This window comes from Papilio polytes, unplaced genomic scaffold (genome assembly GCF_000836215.1).
Source record: "Papilio polytes unplaced genomic scaffold, Ppol_1.0 DF821289.1, whole genome shotgun sequence".
Classification (NCBI taxonomy): domain Eukaryota; kingdom Metazoa; phylum Arthropoda; class Insecta; order Lepidoptera; family Papilionidae; genus Papilio; species Papilio polytes.
Genome location: NW_013527915.1, coordinates 4,817,133 through 4,823,882, shown reverse-complemented (window position 1 = coordinate 4,823,882; position 6,750 = coordinate 4,817,133). Strand labels below are relative to the sequence as shown.

General features: G+C 30.9%; 1 protein-coding gene across 3 annotated transcripts in view; it reads left to right on the top strand.

The window, feature by feature from the left end:
* The window catches only part of LOC106109354 (sn1-specific diacylglycerol lipase beta), a 50,608-nt gene that overhangs the window by 2,352 nt on the left and 41,506 nt on the right, over positions 1-6,750 (top strand). Inside the window, exon 1 of one of the 3 annotated variants that reach the window (XM_013290822.1) lies at positions 6,252-6,698. The exons of the other annotated variants lie outside the window; for them this stretch is intronic. The gene's annotated coding sequence lies outside the window, so the exon portion shown is untranslated. Of the gene's footprint in view, positions 1-6,251; positions 6,699-6,750 lie in introns of those variants that run through there. 3 annotated transcript variants of the gene reach the window in all.

Sequence of the window (6,750 nt, the reverse complement as noted above, 5' to 3'; positions counted from 1 at the left end):
AGACACACATAAAGAGTACATTTGCCCTTCCTATGCGTCTCCTCCACCGTCAAATCCACTTTTCCTTCCCATCCTCTCCTTTTAAGAAAAGGGTGGAAAGGGAAAGGGACTAAAATTAGGCCTCCATTGTATTCTCAAAATAAAACTGTTTATATGCTATTTATGGTAAAGTTAACATAGGAACATTTCTATTTCTAACGTATAATAAATAGGTCTGAAAAATATTGTATTTTTGTGTTTCTATATGCGTAGGTGCCGTCGAAATTCGGTTAAGTAGTTACGTAGTTTTTAAGCGCAGCTTTAGTTGTAACTACATAGAAATTTGTAAATCACTTGTATGTAAAAAATGTTCACGAGGTAATGTGTATTGCAAATATAATTCTGTAGGTCTGTGAGCCACGTCCGTCCCGCCGGTGCTGGATCAACCGCAAATCATTGAATAATCAGTAACCTTGTAGCTATTGTAATAAGGTTTATTTTGATTTATCTTTTGGTTTACTTAACAATCTCCCAGTTATAAAGAAACATGTAATATTTTTTAATTTACTTTCACGACCTAGTTTTTATATTTGAAAATGAAAAATGATGTATCAAATTTTTAAGTTGAACTATTCGGATAATTGAAAGAACTGATAAATTAAAAAAAAATGTACTTAACTTATATATTACCAATGTATTCGACGTTAACAATGTAAATACGAAAAACATGTTAGTCCTTTTAAGGGAATGAATTACGAAGAAAACAACTTTGTTTATGATATTGTTACGTCACATCTGCAATTCACCTCGTGTTTTTTAACAGATTTTCTTTTTTTTTTTTCTTTTCAAAAAAAAATTTACCCCTTTGTGATAGGCTTTTCATATGCTATTATTTTCATCTCCAATTTATCAAGACTTAGTAACCTTAGTAAATTTAAAACATAAATTTAAGACATTGCTATATCCAAAAAAGTACAAGGTTGTTGAGATTCCAACGATAATTTGCACAATAATTAAATTCGCAAGCATTTGATAGAAAAAAACTTAGCATACTCGCCTCGCCTTTTAGCGCGTAATAAATAATATTTTTTAAACCTTCACACTTACTGAATGCTACAACTGCAAAAAAACGTACAAGTTGTAATGACGCGTGTAAAAATCATTAAACAATACATGTTACTGCACCTTTTAACATTTGAACTGAAACTTGTTTTATATTCAAAAGACTTACCTTGCCAATATTCTATTATTCAATCACGCCTTTAACTTCAATGAGTTGCCAAAAATCACGGTTACCTGTTACCTCATACCTTGAGCTTATCATATTTGCAAAAACATCGGGATTACAAGGAAAAAATTGCAATATCGTTCGTGATTTTTTAATATCTATTCACTCACTAAAGCACAGTAAAATCCTCAGAATTAATTTTGAATAACTGTCCATTATTTGTTTATCTACATTTTTTTACTTTAAAGAGGTATATTTAAAAAAAACAGCTTTACGTTAGTTATTTATAATTACTGACTAAAATTCAATTGGCGGAATCATAAAGAATATGTTACATGTTTTTGCCTTTTCAAACTTATCTCTCTAATTTATAAAGAAAATTCATTTTATTTTATATTTTAATAAAAACAACGCAAAAACAAGCCAGTTCTAGAAATTTTATTATAATTATTTTATGAACTTGAGATGGAATTCTTAATACAATGTGATAGAAAATCACGAGGTGAATTGCGTACTATGACATTCGATTATTGGTTACTAAGCAGTCTTTTAGTGTAGCTTTTTCATACTTATAATTAAGGGCCTGTCCCACCACTGGCTGATAAAGACTCAGATAGCTTAATTACGTCACTGTCAGATAAGGGAACAAAATGCGATAATTCCATCACAAATTTCACACGTTGGGTTATCAGACAATTTACAATTTGGTGCGACAGGCTCTTAGTCTCTCTGCCTTACAAATAAATGCGGTAAAAAGTAACATTTAAAACAAAACTAAAATTTGTACTAATATTTGCTTATATTCAGTTTATTCCTAAGTTTAACTTTATACCGCGTTTTTTTGTAAGGCTGTCTGAATTTTGTTAGCAAGTCAATTATAAAGCTTGTAGTGCCATTAAGATTCTCTATATAGTATTTAAGCCTCGAGTAAATTACGTTGTCATGTAGTTTGCTTGCTAGGTAAATGTAAATACATCTCACGCTACTTATTAAGTTATTTTACTACATTCCTAAGTTATAGCTAAGTAAGTTCTAAAATCAAAGAAGCTTTAATGTTTAGTTTATATAAAAATTATTAAGACATTTCACAGTATTGTATATGTCTGTAATTTTACTTAATTTTTATCAGAACGACTTTTGTATTTTCAATCTTTTTTTTGTATAACTTTCAAGTGATCAAATGATTTTGTTTTTTTACTTTTAATTTCTTTTATTTCTGATTTTATATACATTATACATTTTGTATAATGATATTAAAAAATAGATAAATTTAGTACTCTGTAAATATATCGTCAAATTGATGAATTGTATAATAATGAAATTGTATCAAGCGATTGGTATTATTTAAAATATTTAGGTACTATTAATGTCAAATCGTACGTTATGTACATATAGTATGTACAACATAGAACGTAAGTATATAAGTGATGTAGTTTTTGTATTAAGCAAACATTGGCCATCGGTACCTAAATAAAATACAATGTTAATAATGATTTTTATTTCTTTCCCTATTAAAATGCAAATAATTCTGTAACCTAATAGTAAACATCCAATATCTAATAACTCCTACATTTAAAAGCAGATAAAAATCCCCCATTAGTCACGTTAGAAACATCGCTAGTTGATAAGAGACATTTATTTCCGAAGATAAAATAGCATCCGGATCAACTCTACGACAAGGATACGTGCTCCTGATATATTACGACCATAAATGATCTATAGATTTGGTCCTTATTCCTTTTCAAAGATAAGTCTTATACTTATTCTTATACTTTCTGAGGTCAAATTATTGTAAAACATAGCAACATTATTCAAAACTCACAGATTTGACCGTTAAATGCATGAATTTTTATTTAAATATGACATAAACAGGTCAGTATAAGTTTTGAATCAAAGATTAAGGGAAAAATAATTTAAAAAATCTTGGTTTCATTAAAAACTATACTTTTGTTTGTAGACTTTTGGAAACAATGCATGTAAGGGGTTAAAAGGCTGTAATGTACAGAAGGGCAAACGTAATCTATATGCACTAATGTGGCTTTCAAGTACTGCCTGTATTCGACTATACACTAGCCCAGTTTATATCGACATATTTTTAAATACTATGTTATCCGATTGAAATAATAATAAGCCTTGGGAAAGCATAATGCCGGTTATTGAATACATCGTTTAAAATTTACCATTCTACAAATTTATTCACAATTTTCTTTCCAAGTGAAAACTTCTAAATTTATTATTTACTCGTGACAATCTATTGCCTGTTATAACGGTTCGTTTCCGTTTTATACAATTTAATTGTAAGATAGAGTGATATTATCAGCACGCATAATGTACTAACGAACGTTAATAACCGCCAATCAACGTAATGACAGTTACTATAACTTTTCTGAGTACTGATTTACGTTCAGTACCAGACAGAATCACGAGTTAAGACAACTTAACTGGTATATAACTGTTGCCATTTAAAATATACAAATTTAACATAAATATTTGTAATTTTAACGCACTTAGAATTACTAAATAATTACATTAGATAAAGATTTAAATATCTGGAAACGAAAAGACTTTAACGATTTTTATTGAATTAATCCTCGCTTTGTAGCGTCTCGTTACATACATTTTTCAGTTTTTTAGTCTCTTAGCATATACACTGGTCCGTAACGTGGTTGAAGGTACATTAAAGTTTTTGTATAGATATAGTTTTGTATAGATAATCATATGTAACTAAATCTTTTAAGTGTAGAGTCTTTAGGAACTAGACGTCCTCGTGTATATGAAGTCAACATTTCCATCGTCCATATTAGATATATAGCACACAAGTACTTGTTCTGAGTTTAGAGAAAAGTGTGTATTCATTTTATTAAAAAAAATATATAAAACACATATATTGTAGAAAACTGTGTACGGAATTAAACAGCTCAATAAATTATTCTAGGACAGGGTTTTTGTTACTTTTTAAATGTAAATAAAAATATTACCAAAGTACATTTAGCTGCAAAAAGAATAATTTTATGTAACATTATTAGAGAAGTGTCATGTAACATTTTGAGTTTTTATATGTTAAAAGTTTTATTTAATCAAAAAGAATATATGGAATCTTTAAATGCCAATATTATTTATATAAACGATAAAGTATCGCTGATATTAATAATCTACTAAAATACTAATGGCTTTAGGTATTCATTATTATTGAAAATATTTTTAGTATCGCTTGTTATAATGTAATTATTATTTGGGATTTTCGAATAAAATCTCTTTCATTGGACTTCGAGAGGCGGCACTTGTAAATTGTTGTCTTTTTTTTGTCAAAGAGAAAGAAGGAGATAAAATGTTTATTAACAGAAGGATCACGGCAGTGTAAACCCACAGTTAAAAGGTTGTGAAGTTTTTATATCGCGCTGTCAGGGCGCAAGTCGCAAGCCTGTTTGCACGAGCATCGCACCGTTTGACGTCATGGGGATTTACAGACCTGCTGTTTATGCCGAAAGGTAGCGAAACAAATGAGATTACTCTGAATAGTGGAAATGTTTGTGCTTGCAGTAATAAATTTAATATTAAAAATTTTCCATTTAGATCTAGGAAGCCACTTATAACGCTAGGAAAATTATGACCAAATGGTATAGTGTTGGCTAGTTACGCCAATATAAAACTAAGGTCTCATACTAAAACAATGTAATGATTGTCGCGCGCCATATGCTTGAGTAGTTGTCGAAATAAAAGTCGAGGAAAGGAAATAAGGGGCAATTTGCAATAAACAGCTGACATGCGAGCTACGGCCTTGCCCTTTAACGATCGTATTGTTAAGATAAATGCCACCCTATACGCCAAACCCTCGTAATGAGGTCGGATTAGTGAAGCCAAGGAGCAACGAATCGGCCTGAGTAAATCTTTTTGGTAACCACAAACAGAATGTTGCCGAGATTTAAGGATAATAGACTTCAATGACTTAGTTATCGCTTAGTTATTTGATATCCTTGAAATTTGTGTTCCTATTAGTTTCATCAATGCGCAAGTTAATAAATCATGCGAATGATATACAAAATGTTTTGTTACTAATTATTAGTTTTTTTACATATTATTTTGTCCACTATTCCTTGAAATTACGAATAAAACATTAAATATTGTAAAGTGTACTTATCTTAAAGTGGCCTGACCGCCAGTCGTCGAGATATTCAGTACATGTGAATCATAAGCATTGCATAAAATTAAAGGACAAAATGATTCACACGAGACCTTATTGGATGCTGAACAAAAGAATCATAATTTATTGATAAATGCCCGGCTTTATTTGCATAAATACAGAAAAAATTAAAGCGAAGCCAATGCCAGTTATATCACAAAAAAAAATCTTTGAAGCTTATAGGAATTAACAACATAAATGTTTTATGAGTCTTATAAAAATACTCTTCCTTATTTCAACCTTAAACTATTGATTAAAGCAATCATTTTGAAATCTTTATTGATCATCAATGTCTTTGGTGCATTTATGGTCTCATTAAGCTTCTCATAATATAGAGTTCTACGAATGGTTTAGTCATATTAAAACTAGAAGAGCCTGTGATATAGGGTCAAGGCGTACAGGTAATTTGTTCTTATGAATATCGCATAGTCAATTGTACTTAGAGACATATAATTTACATTAAGGATAGAGCCCTTAGGTAAAAAGATAAAAAGGTGGAAATGATATTTTAATTAAAAATTTACTTTATTGATAGTTTTATAATTATTTAAGGCTATCATAGACGATGTTACTGTGTTAAAAATGTTTCTTATCGAAGAGGTGAAAAGATGTCTTTTTTACAAGACAGAAATTACCGACTTTTGATGAAAAGCGGCCATAAAATAGAGTACAACAAGTAAAAGATAAATTTATAAATGTGAATGTTTAAAAATTGTTTATTTGTTTAATTCCTCATCTTCATACAAATAATATGAAATACATAAAGTGTGCTGAACGAGTATGAAATTGAGAAAGGGATCCACAGACAGGGAAAGTGGTGTGCGCAGTGACGCGCGTTTCTGGGCCACCATCTACCGACGTTGCTTCGCCAGTCTGCCGGAGAGTGCTGAGTCGACAGCGCGCGCGCATCTACCTGTCACAAGCAACATCGCTCCACCACAGTCTAGTTTCACCGGCTATTACTCTCAACCAAGTGCTTTCATATAATTATCACTGTACAATATTATAGTTAATATACAGTACTTTAGTTGATGGTCCTGTGTCAACTTGTGTACGACTTTCGCGTCAAGTAAACATTTCGTGAGTTCGGCTTTTCGAAGTTACCGGAGGCTGTTTGCAGTAGCGAAAGCGGTCGAGCGGGCACGCGGCATCTGTCCGTCTGTGTAGGTGTTCTGCTTGTGTTGTGTTGCAATGGCAATAAGTGTTAAAATGTTGAAATCTGGTTTGTGAAGCTCTCAGTGAATGTGCACATGCCGCTATTCGAAAACGAGCACACGTGCTTATGTAATCCTGAATTTGTTGATAGAACAAGTGAGTATGTTGTATTATTTACCATTTTTTCTTTGATTGAAAGAAAAATTTC